Source organism: Vicia villosa, linkage group LG1 (genome assembly GCF_029867415.1).
Source record: "Vicia villosa cultivar HV-30 ecotype Madison, WI linkage group LG1, Vvil1.0, whole genome shotgun sequence".
Taxonomy (NCBI): domain Eukaryota; kingdom Viridiplantae; phylum Streptophyta; class Magnoliopsida; order Fabales; family Fabaceae; genus Vicia; species Vicia villosa.
This window is the reverse complement of record NC_081180.1, coordinates 59,443,080-59,459,256: the sequence shown is the minus strand read 5'-3', so window position 1 is coordinate 59,459,256 and position 16,177 is coordinate 59,443,080.

Below are 16,177 nucleotides of genomic sequence, written 5' to 3'. Positions count from 1 at the left end.
ACAGTCTCATTTCCTCATCATCGGAGTCTTCCTCATCACTAGTATCACTATCCTCTAGCTCTTGTCTTGAGGTCTTGGAGCTTGAAGCTTTTAGAGCTATTGACTTCTTCTCTACCTCTTTCTCCATGTTCTTCTCTTTCTTTGCCCTTTTCTCATGCATGTCAAGGCATTTAAGGTGTTGTTCATGTTCCTCTAGTTTACCAAAGAGAGTGGTAATGTCTAAGGTGTTTAGATCATTTGCTTCCTTTATTGCTGTAACCTTGAGTTGCCATTCCCTGTTCAAACATCTTAAGATTTTGTTAGTAGCAACTGCATTGGAAACAGGTCTATCAAGAGAATTTAAACGATTTTTCAAGTGAACGAATCTCTTCTGCATGTTTTCGATGGATTCACCATCTTCCATGTGGAAGAGTTCGAATTCTTGAGTTAACGTATTGATTCTAGCTAGTTTGACATCATCCGTTCCCTCGTGGGCAACTTGCAATGTGTCCCACATAGCTTTAGCGGATCTACAATGGGAAACGCGATAGTATTCATCAACTCCTAGAGCTGAGATTAGAATGTTTCTCGCTTTCCAATCGTATCCATATCTCTTTTCATCTTCAGCATCCCAAGTATTTTCTGGTTTTGGAACAACTGCACCAGCTGCATTTGTCATGGTGATCATAAAGGGACCATTGACAATAGCTGTCCAGATGTTCCTATCAATTGCATTGATGTGAACACACATACAATCCTTCCAATAGCCATAGTTTTCACCGTTGAAAACTGGAGCTCTATTGTGAGCCCCTTTAGGTCCAGAAGCCATCTTTCCAATAAGTGTTTCACGTAGCACGGAATAAACCAGAGCTCTGATACCACTTGTTAGACGCTGGCCTGAGGATCTAGAGGGGGGGTGAATAGATCTCACAGAGTTTTTCGGAATTATTTCGAACTAAAGCGAAAGCGGTTCTGAATCGACTTGCGTCTATTCCGGACCGTTATTGCAAGGGTCGTATATGTGACAAAACCACAAGATAATTGAGATTAACGATTAAGTGATATGTTATCGAATCAATACGTTTCACAGCTGAAAATCAATTAACTTCTAAATTGACAAACTTTGGTTTGCAATGCAGTAATAATGGAATAAGCAAAAAGACAAACACTTGGTGATAATGTTCAAATTGATGATGATTCAAGATGTGGTGAATTGTGATGTTTATGCAGAACCTTAATTCACAATTTTAACACTTGAATCGTTAATCAATTTTGCAATTATGGCCAAATATGAACAGAACGTAAATGAAAAGATAAAAGCGACAAGAACACGATATTTGTTTAGGCAGTTCGTCGATCGTCCTCGCTACGACTACGTCTGCCCCCAATTCCAAATTGAAATTGGGAAATCTTCCATTAATGTTGAAAGCAGTTTATACAAAGAAAATAACAAAGCGATAAACAATAAACCAAATTTGTCGATCCTTTGAATTTTCTTCCCCCTTAATCTTGAGCCAGATCAAGGTGTTCCAAGAGCTTCACTTTGATCCTTTCTGCAGTGTCTTGAATTGCTTGAACCCTAGTTCCTCAATCTTCACACTCAGCTTGATCCTCGATGAAACCTCTTGATAAAAACCCCCAAGAAATACCTATCTTGGAGGACAAAACCCGCGGATTTTATTCACCAAAAACCCCACAAATCTTCACCCACTAGGAATCTTCAATTCCGTTCCATGGACGTTATCGAACTCGATCACTAACCCTCAACGCAAGAATGATTATGTGTAATTGTGTTGGAGATGATGAAGAACGAAGATGAGAAGCCTTTGTGTATCTTTCAGTTGTTGGTGTTTTTGAATAATTAACATGGAATGATATATATATATATATATATATATATATATATATATATATATAGTTGCTGGTATGTTGGAGCAGAGAAAACACATAATTTGGGAAGTTTTCAGCAAATAGGTTGACCTACTTTAGTGCTTAGGTCGACCTAACAGAAGCAGAGTTGAAATTGTCACAGTTAGGTTGACCTGTTAGGTTGGCCTAAAATCTGTTAGGTTGACCTGCTGAAGGTTTAGGTCGACCTAAAGTCAGTTAGGTTGACCTGTTGAAGGTTTAGGTCGACCTAAAGTCAGTTGTTTCCAGTTAGGTCGACCTGTTGAAGGTTTAGGTCGACCTAAAGTCAGTTGAAATGCATTTTTGTGACTTTTCTTCAGTTTAGGTCGACCTAGGAGTGTGGGTAGGTCAACCTAACAGTGACATGTGTAAATCCCTTCAGTTTAGGTCGACCTGGGAGTGTGGGTAGGTTGACCTAACAGTGACCTTGTCAGTTTTGCTGAGTTTGCTCTGGTTTTGAGTCGACCTAGGGCTTTGCTTGGTCGACCTAATAGATGCAATACCATTTTCTGAGTGATTTGAGCTTCATAATCTTCCATTGTCTTGAGTCATTCATTTATGCTTTTGTATTTGGTTGCTTGTGATGTTTGCCATGAATCAAAAACTCATTTGTGAGTGTATGCTTGTTCTTACAAGTACATATGTCGAGACCTATAAGATCACCATCCAGAGTACCAACATATCACTTCCAAAGGTCATATCTAACAATGCTCACCATACGGTGTGAAACAAATGTCATCAGTCAGAATGAAGTCATGAGCAATTCTGTACAGCTGAGTCGCTAGATTCCCCTTGAGTAGAATAATCGAGCACGCTCGTGACAATTCTTCAGTTGTATTCGGCTCGGGTCATCCAAAATTCAAATTGTTATTACATAGTTTAGATTTCTTTAATTATGGTGTGCAAGGATATTAAAATCCGAATATATTTTTAGCTTGCATTAGGCACGATTTTAATGAAAAAGTTTGTTTTGTTGTTGTCGTACGGATTTCAAACTCCGATGCTATAAAAGGGATATTTTCGAGTTTTCAAAAGGGTGTGAGAGGAATAATAAGGATGCAATGAGCAATCTCTAAATCTGAACCAATTGAGTACCAAATTATGTCAACTCTGTCCAACACCACCTGTATACACCCCTAACAAATACAACCATAAACAAAATAAAAAATATTTGCAATCACCAAAACCAAACAAAAAAATTACAAAGATTTAAACTTTTTTTTTATTTCAACTCAAATTGTTTTTCTCTTGGTTTGGCTCATCCTTTCATTTTAAAACTCTCTGTTAGACTCATCCATTCATTTTGGGGGAGTTTCTTATTCCACCCCATGCTTTTCTTACGTACCACGCGAAATTCCTCAAATGCCCCTAAAAATCGGAAGTATGTTTTTATTGTGCATCAAAATTTGATAAACTATACATTGGAACCGAAATTTAATTTCTGGGTTTGACCCGGAGAAGTAATTCTGATTTTGTGCTACACTGAAACCAGAAAAACATCATTGAATAACACTAGTATCAAAAACTCAAAATACAATTAATAACATAAACATAGGAAATACATTAAGGATTTTAACATAAATCAAACATTATAAATCAACGTCCACGTGGACGTTGCAACATCATGACAATATCATCGACCGATCTTGAAATAGTCGCATCTAGCTCGATCAGAACTTTCTCCTTAAAACTAGTAAAAGTATTCCCCATAGCCCGTATATCAGCGCCGTTCTTCATCTCACGGTTGATGAACACAAGCTTCCCATCTTTGTCAACAGATGGTGACCAATACTCGATCTTCACAACTTTGCGATTGTTGCCATAAGGTACAAGTTCCTGTAATATTTCATGCACATCTTAAATTGGGGTGAACTTGGTGAACTTAAATTTTCGTGATGGTGTAGCATCGGTAAAGTGGACAACTCCAACATGCCATTTGATGTTCATTATGATGTTCATATCTGGTTTTTGGTGTTAAGGTATGAAATAATATGACAAGTGAGGTTACTTATAGTAGTTGGAGGCAAACATAAACCATACAAATCTTATCCTTGTGTCAGAGTTGAAACAGGAATTTCACTTCCAGTTTTATATAAATTGGAATCAGAAATATATTTCCGGCTACCCCCTTGGGAGTGAAAAACCAGAAACATAACAGAAACAACAACTCATTCAAAAAACCTCATGTATTCAAATATTGTATTTTGGTCAAACTACAAAAATGAATATATTTCCACAATGTAGTATATGAACAAAATGACATTTACAATAAAATGATACCTAACTACTTAAATGAGCCGAAAAAATTGTCGCCGACCAAATCCACCGGTGGCACCCCTTTTGACTTTTCTATATTTTTTTCAACTTGTTGTATTCTTACATCCATTCAATGAATTGGTCCAGTCAGGTCTCGAATGGGATTGAGAAATGAATCACCAACTCCGGTGATGTAGGTGGTATAGGACATCCCAGTTTTAGATACATTTAAACACAATGCCACATATTTGAAACTCACCCAACACATATGATACTGTCATACCCCAAATGATTTTCAAAATTGGGTTTTATAAACGTCTTTGGGTTATTTTGAGTTTTTATTAAACACGTGGTTTGGATATTAATTCGTTCCGCTTACTTAAAAATATAAAATAGTTTATTTAAAATTATTTGTATTTTTAATGAAATATCACATAACCTTCATATACTTTCAACCGACTTTCTATTTCGAATAAATAAGATAGCACAGTTGGTAAGGAAGCAAAGGTTGCATGCATGAGGTCACGGGTTTGAATCTCACTTGGTGCACTTAGGGTATTTTAATCTTTTTTGCACCTAGACACAAGTATGTCCAGATTCTTAATCTTGGTTACTAAGATAATTTTGGGCCTGTGATTTTTGGGTAATTTCCTTTTTGGGATTGTTAACCTAATTTTTGGTTCTATAAATAGGGCTTTCTTCACCTTATTTTTCGGACCAACAATTTTCTAAGAATTTCACATTATCAAATTTTTCACACACTTTTTATTTTCAAACCTTTTTTCAAACTTTTTACTCTTTTTTGACCAATGATTAAAATACGAGGCCTCCCCCTTTTATTTATCAATGCCTTGTTTTTAAAAATCCTTTGGTTTTACCTTTCTTTTTGACCGATGATTAGACCTTCGATATGAGGCCTCCTCCATTTTTTTTTAATTTTTATTTGTTTGTTCATAATAGTAATTTTTTTTATTGTTTCCCTTTTGGCATCTAATATGATATTAGAGCAATTCCCAAATCACTCTCCCAAAGTTGTTGTTCTTGATGAAGAACATCAAAAATCGTTGTTCTTGACGAACAACAACAAAATCGTCTTTCTAGCCGAACAACAACAAAATTGTTGATCTTGACGAACAACAATAATAAAAAACCCAAAGACCTCATTTTTAAAACCTAAAGACTAAATGGGTCCCCTTGAGTACAAGGGAGGCAAAGGGTGCCTAACACCTTCCCTTTGCCTAATTTACCTACTTATCCAGATCTCTTATTTTAAGGGTTTCCCACTTACTCTCTCCTTTCATTAGGATAAAACAAGTAGTGGGTGGCGACGTGTTAAAACGTAAATTTTAAAGCAGGTTACTACAAATAGGATCATTGGGATTTGGTGATGGAGCAGTGCGCAGAGGGAAAAAGTCTTCGAGAAACTGTTTCTTGTAAGATTAATACACACCCTTTCATACACACTTGCTATTAGATGACCCACATCAGGGAAGCGCATCCATTTATCCTCTGGTGCAAATCCACTCAAGCAAGGTACAAGAGCGTTATATATCTTCAACTTTCTGTTTACTCCCGGACACACGTGTGTATAAATCTCTATTGCCCCTTAACTCGTTGATCAGGGTATGCCAGGCAATATGGTAATCCTCTTCCCCTTTATCGATGTCACCCCGACATTGACGATCCGTTCAATGTACTTGTGCATAAAAACCGGCATGTGATTAATGAATGGTATTTTGGGTAGAGTCGGTGTAGGAAGTGGTATGCTAATACGGGCACCTTTGAAAGCATTTTTCTGAGATTTTGGAGTAGGTGAATTGGGAAAAACTTTGTCAACATATTCAAAATATGAAGGACTCCTCGTAGTTGAACTGTCGATCGGTGTCGATTTCACCTTATTAGGTGCCCCTTTAGTTTTTACCGGTTGAGATGGTGGTTTCAAGTCCGCGGTCTCTGGGATCACAATCTTCCTCAATTGCTCTTTGATGTGGAGTTTGGTGGCGTCATCAACTTTAAAAAATATTTCTTGTATCGCTTCCCATTCAGTCAAGATGGAAACACTTGATTTATCGTCATCTCCAAAATTGAGTCTCTTACAATGACTAGAGACCTCGTCCATACGTATCGGGCAATCAACTTTCATCTTCTTATATATGACACAAGCACAAGGGGATCATATGTTTTCACAATTGTACAACCACACTTCGAGTTGTCGGAACCGACATTAGAAACTCGTTTGGCTTCGTGAAAAATATAATTTATAGTTGTCCTAGAGATATTACCGACCAACTGAGAATATAGAGTTTTGTCTTTAAATCTGTGTTCCAACACCGAGATACTGCGACCAAATATTGTTTGTATCTCGTTATGCTGGTTTAGTATCATCTGGTTCAAAGAATCCCAACCCGTAATCAAATCACCCTTGTTATTTCCCAGCTAATTCTTCAGACAAGCATGAGTATAATTGGAAATATAATACCGACACAGAACCAAAAGCATATTTTCAATTTTGTTTTTATATTTTGAAGGGTAAAACCACATCTGACCCGTTTTTGTAAAATATATGATATGAACCGGAAATACATTTATAATTTTCGAAGAACAATTTCAAATTCAAATGGTCTTTCTTTTGGACATGGGGTGGAATGAGAAATTGTCTTCATTTTAGAAAGGAAATTTGGGCCAAAACTTGTTAAACTGATATTTGCTTAGCTGATTGAAGGAAGGCTTGATAGTGGGCCTAGTTTAGGTAGCTAGTGGGTTGTTATCCAAGTAATAATGGCCCTTGATCTGGCGTGGGTTCTCCTCATCAATGACAGTTACAAAGTAACAACGACATGTCCAAAACGAGTAGATATCACATATCAATTTACTTTCAATTTCAATTGTTAGACCAAAAATTGCAACACCCACCAGGTACCACAACCTCTTCCCCCCAAAAAAACCATGTAAAAGTATTGCTCAAACTTTTATCATTAAATTAACAAAATGAAATTTATTCTACTATTGTCGGAATATGAACCGAGGATTATGTTTGAAAATGGAAAATATAGACAGAGAGACAAAACCCTGAAGTACTTATGAGTTGGAAAATTAAACACATCGAGTAAGCTTTTTTTACATGAATATGGTCCCATGGAAACATAAAGGCATAAGCTAGTCATTGTCAATTTTATTGAAAAAGAAAACTAAAGCTTACATATGTAGAAGAAGGTATGGGCCAGCATGCATCAAAATCACTTTAAAGAAAAGCAATTATATATTTTTTTCAAATAAAAGGTTGGAAAAGGTGCAAAAGTGGAGAGTTGATGTGTTATGTTAGAGGAGGCAAATAACATCAATATTTTAGATATGTAACCCATTAAAAGATGAACCCACTATTAATCATTTTTTTTAAAAATTGTTTATGTACTTGAAATTGTTTGGCTTTTCCAATGTATATATGTGAAATTGTTGCTTGAATGAAACGTTGGGGCTATGGTGGGGGCATGAAGAGAGAAACATAAAATCATTATGGGATATATAAATATAAAAGATGGTAGGCTTTTGGAGTTGAGAGGATGGGAAGAATGGAAAAGAAAAGAAAGGAAAGGAAAAAGAAGAGTGTTGCTTTTTCTTGGTTTCAATTTCAAACATGTAACGTGCTGGCCACTAACGCGTTTTTTGTGGATTCCCCACATTCACAAACTCACACGGTGGCCGTACTAAGATTCGTGAGGCCCAAATATCTTTAAAAGATTGTTATAGACTTATAGTTAGAATAAATTACACTTCCATCTTTAGATATATTTATATTACACTAATCTCCTCTTTTGTGTTAAAATTTTATTCTCTTATGTAAAATATATTGTATTCTTCTACGGATAGATACTTATATTATACTATTATCACATCTAATGTTAAAATACATATTTTTCTCTCCTCATATTACATTTATCTTTTTTGAGAGAGGTGTTCATCTTACATTTTCTTCTCCACTTATTTTTTTCTTCAGTATAATAGTCTATTTTTAAGATAGGATGTCACATGTTTGAACTCACTAATGCAATTGTATGCCCATTAGAGGTGAACAAATTATACATTTACATTGATTCTTCGACAAAATATATTAGAAAAAAGACACTCTCCTCCCCTAAAAGATGAATAAATTACATTATCCCTCATCCTTAAATTAAAATCTATATTTTAATCATTCTTTTATAAGCTACTATTCAATCTCTTGTTAAGAATTTTATTCTAATTTAATATATTAAAACTTTTATGAGAGAACTCTCTTGAAACTACCCAGTCATGGCCAGCATGGTTGGTCACTTCTAATATTTGTCTCATCTACACCATCTAGGTCTGTTTTGATGTTGATAGGGAGTTTCTCCCATGTTGTGTTTTTTTTATCAATATTCATTAAGATGACCAGTCCTTCTAATTGATTGAAACTCCTCCCTGTGACGGTGTATGGAACCGGTGATTTATTTTCTTTTCCATGTCCAAATGTCTCTACTTTTTTTGCCACTTGGACTTTTCATCCTTCTCATTTGCAGGCTTTCTTCTTCAAGCCTCATTTCAATAAATCTAATTTTGTCTTGGAGGGAAATCTGGACAAGTTTCCCTTCTTGATTAAATCTTGACCACATTATATAGTTGTAGCATTCTTCGGTTTTATGGACATTGAAATGATAATATCGAGATTTGTCCACTCACGAACGTTCTCATAGTGGTTTGGTGTTTTAACTTGTTGTTCTCTAAATTTTGTGTTGATCCATTCTTGCAAGATACACTCTCTTGATACGTTCAATGACATGTAATCTCTGTATTGGAAGACAGTGCTACCTTGGCCTCTTAGTGGGTCAATGAATATTTGTTGGTTTTACCCCTATTTTTGTTTTCTTGTTTGGTTTCTTCGTCCCCCTTCTGCTTGTTTCTTCCTTCTCAAACCCTTTGTTATAAACGGCCTTACATGTGGTCAACTTTACCGTGTATTATATGAACTTTTCGGCTCTTTCCAATAGGTTATTATCGATTTTACAAGCCCTTATTTCAATACTTTCGATGAATTTGGACCCTTGTTGGTGTCTTAGACTTAATTGACATTTTTTCACTTTGCTTCAACACCCATGACTAGTATCACTTCTCCATTGAACTTTTAGATGTAGGATCGTAGTGACTCGCCTTCCCCTTGTCTGATGGGTCTTAGATTTTCCACTAATATGAGTTGTCTTCTCAACCTCATAAAGTGTATGAAAAACAAGAAATTCACGAGGTCCAAATTCGTTGAAAGTATTGGAACTAGAACAAGATGTCTTTTGTGCACTTCACCGTGTCGACAAGGAGACTCAAGTTAGTAGAAAGCCTATGATTCATCAAACAAGAGAAAGACAAGCTAATATGAACCTACATCGAGAAGTTAAACATATAAGAGATATTAGTCAAGGATGTCAACGATGAGATAAGGAAGTACTTGTGAAGTCTGGGATTTCAACTGGGGTCCACATTCGCCAAAAGTATTGGAATCGAGGACCCTAAAACCTTTAGCAACTTGGTTGAGTTTCACAAACAAGAGAAAGACGAGCTACTGAGAAGAAGAAATAATGTAATTTATTCATCATTTAGGGGAAAAGAGTGTCATTTTTTCTAATATGTTTTTTGAAGATGAGATGTAAGTGTATAATTTATTCACCTTTAAGTAGCATCTGATTGTATGTGAGTGAGTTTGAAACGTAACATCCTAGACCAAAAAAGAAAAAAAAAACATAAGAGAGGAAGATAATGTAATATGAGTATCTCTCAAAGAAGAGAGATGTAATATATGTTGCATAAGAGGGGAAAATAATGTGTATTTTAATACAAGAAGGAATGATAGTTTAATATTACTATATCTCTAAAAAGGTGAGTGTAATATATTTTGCATAAGAGATAAGGATTATGTATGTTTTAACTCAAGAGGTAAGGTTAGTGTAATATAAGGATCTCTTCAAAGAAGGGGGTATAATTTACTAATACTATTATTATTATTATTATTATTATTATTATTATTATTATTATTATTATTATTATTATTATTATTATTATTATTATTATTATTATATCAGAGATCCTTTAAGTTATTTTATTGTAATAAGTTAGTCTTTTAAATTTTTTCTGTAACAACTTGATCCTTTAAGTTAATAAATGTGTGCACAATTACCCTTAATTCAACAAAAAAAACTTAAAGAACAAAGTCGTTACAAAAAAAAAACTTAAGGGACCAACATATTACAATAAATCACTTAAAGAACTTCTAGTGTTGTTATTATTATTATTATTATTATTATTATTATTATTATTATTATTATTATTATTATTATTATTATTATTATTATTGTTATTATTATTATTATTATTATTATTATTATTATTATTATTATTATTATTATTATTATATGCACTAATTTTACACTGCCAACTAATCAATATCGTATATTCAGTCAAATTATTCTTATATTTTAAAATAATTTAGATGACTTGACATATTGTTGGTTTATTATTGGACGACAATGTAAAGTTATTTTAGAATCTATTAAGCTCTATTAGAGATAAAAGGTATTGCACTGTCAGTGTAAACTAGTTTTACAGTATTATCCAATAAAATGATAATATTCGATCATGTCAGACGTAACTAAATACACGCCTGATAGTGTAAAATTTACACCATCTCAGTGCATACTTTTTCATAACATATTACTCATTTTGGTATGGATATCGTTAATTTTTAAACCTATTAAGTTACCAAAAATAAATTGATATTTTGTTCCTTATACCATGTGATTGAAATTGCGTTTAGTTTTTTATTTATTATCTAACCTTAAAATATTGTGTTTTTTTTAATATAAAAAGGTTTTAAGACAGGCAGATCACTTATATTACTTAAATTTTACATGCATAGGATGAATTAAATAAAATATTTTCGCATCAAATTATAAATAATAAATAAACACATTTTTTTAGTTACAAATATGTTTAAAAGATTATTGAAATAGACAGGGGAAATTAAAACGTCGACAGAGGACGTGTGCACTATAGCACACAATTATTTTACTGATCTTTTTCAGATGCAGCCAAATTTTCGTGAAAAAGTTCTGAAGGCTATTAACTCATCTTTAACCGAAAACGATAACCGTATGCTGACAGCCCTGTTTATCATCGAGAAATTTCGTGAAGCTATATTTTCTATGCAAGCCGACAAAAGTCCTGGGCACGATTACAATTCAGGATTTTATCAATATTTTTGGGATACGTGTGGATCGAAAATTGTTAATGCTGCAGTTTCGTGGTTAGAGTTCAGCGTTTTTCCTCCAAACCTAAATAAGACAAATATTACTCTTATTCCTAAAGAAGAAGTGCAAACATCTTAAAAGACTAGAGATCGATAGCTTTATGTAATGTGGTGTACAAGATTATTACCAAAGTCCTCGCAAACCGGTTGAAAAGAGTGCTGCATAAGTGCATTTCTGAAAACCTGTCAGCCTTTGTACCTGGAAGATCCATTCTAGACAACGCCATGGCGGCAATTGAAGTGGTTCATCATATGAAGGCTAAGACTAAAGGTAATACTGGCGACATTGCTTTAAAACTTGACATTAGTAAAGCTTATGACATGATCGACTGGATTTATTTAAGGGAGATTCTCACTACCATGGGCTTCAGCCAAAGATGAGTTAAATGGATTATGCTCTCTGTAGAAACAGTTGATTACTCGGTAAATTTAAATGGCAATAAGGTCGGGCTAATTATCTTGGGAAGAGTTTTGAGGCAAGGGGATCCCCTATCCTCGTACATGTTTATCATTTGTTCTGAAGGTCTTACCACTCTGATCAAGAAGGCGGAAGCAAGAGGAGATATTCACGGATCCAAAATTTGTAAAAATGCTCTGATTATATCCCATTTACTATTTGCAGATGATTGCTTTTTGTTCTTCAAAGCTGCTCAAAAGGAAGCTATAGAAATCAAGACTATCCTTGTCACTTATGAAGAGGCTTCGGGACAATCTATCAACTTGTAAAAATCTGAATTATTCTGCAGTAGGGACGTTTCTACGGATATTAGAAATATGTTGGTTGATACTTTAGGTGTAACACCCCGTAATTTCATGAATTAATTTAATCAAGTTAAATTAATTATTCGGAAATTATTTAATTATTCAGTAATTAAAATTGGATTTTTGGAAGAATTACGGGAATTATTGTTATTGGGCCATGACGTAGTTAGTAAAAAGGGAGGTGCCAATGGAGAGGCCTTACTAACTAATTATCCTTTTTTTTTTTAAAATAGTGAAATGATGAAAATAAAGGAAATTGGGAAAAGAGAAGGTTAGAGGCAAAAGGGACAGAAGTCTGAGAACTGAAGAGTACGTGAAAGAGAGAAGAGCCAAAGGAGAAGAAGACCTTCGAAGATTCGACTCTGAGGTAAGGGGTGATTACTCTAATTATATAGTATTATGATTTTGATGATGATAGGATTGAATTAAGGAATTAGAGTCTCTATTTGGGATGTTAGGTTTTGTGAAATTCCAACACTGACATGTATGATTTGATGAATTGCTTGCAATTGATGATGTAGTATTGTTACAGGGTGTTATGGTTTGTTGTTTGTGTATTAGAATCATGTAATTGGAGTATTTTGATGTTATTGATGATCAATTTCGTAATGGTATGAGTTGGTATGTGGTTGGGATGCATAAAAGTCTTAAAAATCATGTTTTTCAGCTACTGGGTTCGTGGGAACCGGTTCCCATGTGGGAGGAACCGGGTTCCACTGTGTTAGAGCGTTAAAAACAGCATTTTTGGGTCCAGGAACCGGTTCCCATGTGGGACGAACCGGGTTCCAGTACAAATTCCAGCAGCATGTTTTGAAAACTACTCTAACTTTAAAAGCTTCTAATTTTCAAACCGTAAGTCCGTTTTAGACGCCGTTTTGGACGTTGTTTCTTAAATTAAATACTCTACGATATAAAGTAAAGAAAACAACAATAACTTGATTTCATTTTGAAAAGTATCATTTTCTTCAAAAGTGGTTTATTCTTGTTTTGCATAGTTGATGAGGTGCAATGAATTGTTGTTTGCATGATTGTATATGTGCAATGATGTGTGTTATTATAATGTGATTGCTTCTGCTTGTTATACAAATAGATGTTGTTCGTGGTAAATATGGTTATCATGTGTTTTGATAAATGATGATGCAGATGGATGTTATTCATGGTAAATGTTGTTATCATGTGTTTTGATGAATGATGAAGATTGATTTGTTTTGAATGATGCATGATACATGTACATACTTGTTGTGACGTTATTGGTAAGATGTGATAAAGCGATGTTAAGCATCGGATTGATGATGATATAAGTATGTGACATGTGTGCATTCATTCATAAATCATTTGCATTGGACTCGTTGATGAACGGATCCTTGACGGCTAATTCCCATTGTGCGAAGATTAGCAGGCAGTCATCGTGTGCCCATGTGGGGTGTGAGCGATGAGGCAGTAGTCGTGTGCCCATGTGGGGTGTGAGCGACTAAAGGGCAGTATCAAAGAGAGAAGTCCTGTGAATGTGATTCACGAATTTTGGTACCACATGCATAAGAGTCTGCATGGTCTTTGTATAAATTGTGACATGTCAGGATGAAATCCGGTGTTATGATTGTGTGGTGTTATTGGTGCATACTTTTGACTTGTGCTTGTGATTGGTATGAATTGATAAATCTGAATATGCTAAGTAGGGTGGATAATTGCTTATGAAATTCTATATCTGATGATTTATAATGATATTTACTTATGATGTAGTCTCACCCTTACTTTGATGATTTCAGATTGAAGTAGCGGTTTAAGCGATCGGTGAGGATGACTCGCAGAGTTTATCCGGTTATGTGGAGTCGTGTCGGTCATGCTCTGATCTTGTAACACTGGGGGTCGATAGTCTTAGAGTTACTTGATATACATCGTTGCCATTATTGGTTATGGATTATGTATTGTTGATTTGTTTAGATATGTTTCTTAAAATTGTTAAAATGAGTTTCCGTTGTGCTAAACACATGTTTTGATATTTGGTTTAATTCTAATAAAGCATGACAAACGACTTGGTATTTTATTTATTTTATTAATTGTAACATCCTTGTTGTATAATTACTCTGATATTTATTATATTTTTCGTGGGGGTTTTTAGAAGGGTGTTACAATAGTGGTATCAGAGCAGGTCGGTCCGTCCGGCCAATTGTAGAGTCAGTTGAGTTGCACGACAGTTGAATACTGTCGGCATATTATCCCTTGGTACGCGACATGTGTGTGAATCACTGTCGGTACTTGGTTGTTTGTTGCGGAAGTTGGTTTGAAACAAGTGGGGGAGAAGCTTCGCTTCTCGGTTATGTTTCAGTTGTAAGACGATCGATTCAGTAGGCTGTTGTTGGCAACCGTGCAAGCGTTGTTGGAGTTGTTGTTTTCCGAATCGAAGGTGACTTGAAATTAGGACTTGACTGGTAGTTAAGTTGGAACATCTGGAAGGAAAATGATTAGAGGTAGTTGATGATTATTTGTAGGAGAGGGAAATTAAGAAGTTGTAATGTATCAGCTTTGCTGATGGGTTGCGAAGTTGTCAGTTGAGTAGCCGTGCGTCTCAGAAGAGGTTCAGTTGCAAGTTTGCAAAGAGGATTGTTGTCGTAACATTTCAGAAATCGCACTACGGAAATGGGATGTGTTGCTCAAGTTATAAGAATGTATGGAAGTGAAGAGATATGATAAGGGGTTGTTTGGAATGTGATCGAGTTGAAGAGAATGAGTTTGGAGTGAGATTTTCGTAAGCAAAACGCAGGAAAATTGCTGAATAGCTGCAGAACTTCGAAAATTCATTACTGGAGTTCTGGACATCCGATTTGAGTTCCGTTTGAAGCGGCGGAAAGCTAACAAGACAAACTTTGTTATAAAAATGGTTGCAGCAGCTATAGCATATTTAATTGTGACAGGATGATGTTGGAAAGAGGTGAAGTTGCGGTTACGCGTGCTCTTAGAACTAGACTTGTTTGTTGGTACGGCGGATTGAAGGAATGATTAAAAGGTTTGTTGAGAAGCAATTTTAGGAATTAAATGTACCATTTGAGGAGTTTTGGAAATATCATTTAAAGTGTTGTTGCATGGCGTCAGTGTTGCAATTTCGGACAATGATTGGAAAATTCATATCTTGAGATCCGAGTGTCTGATTTAAGTGCCGTTTGGGGCATTGCGAAGCTAACTTAATAACCATGATATATGTTGTTATTTGATGTTTAAAACTTGTTTGAAATGTGTTCCCATTATAAAAACAGAGGCGTGGGAATTTTGGGTTGTTGGGAACCGGTTCCCAGATAGAGACAACCCGGTTCCCCATAGTAAAAATCAGAGACGAGTCATGGGAAGCAGCCAGGAACCGGTTCCTGTGTGGGAGGAACCGGGTTCTACTGTGTGTTTTTGGAGAATTGTTTTACTTTAAAAACCCATAACTTTTGATCCTATGAGGAGATATTCTGAAGTTGGTTTAGGAAGCGTGAAACTTGTTGAATAGGAATGCCTACTACCGTGATTGTTTGAAACAAAATTGAGTAGAATATGTTGTCGAGGAATAAGTTGAAGAGATGTTCGGTAATAAAGATGATTTGAGTACCGATGGATTTTAGTGAGGAGTGAATTAGTAGAAAAGGTGAAATAAGTTTTAGTACAGTTGAAGTCGTATTTATGATGCCAAAGCAACAACATGTATAGAAGAAGAATTGTAGAGGATTTCTTACACCTATTGGTGTGAGGAAGAATTGTTGAGATTCCGAGTGGAATGATACTTGGACGCAAAAGATGTCATGGGATTTAGAGTGAAACCACGAGTTATGAATGTTATCGCGGTCTTTTGCTAGATGAGGATTTTGATTCAGAACGAGATGATTAGAAAGGTACGAGTATATTAGTGATTATGAAGTTGGGAGTACTTAACAGGTGTGTGATGCTAAGTGACCATGAAGCAGATTATGTAAAATGTTTGGATGTTCG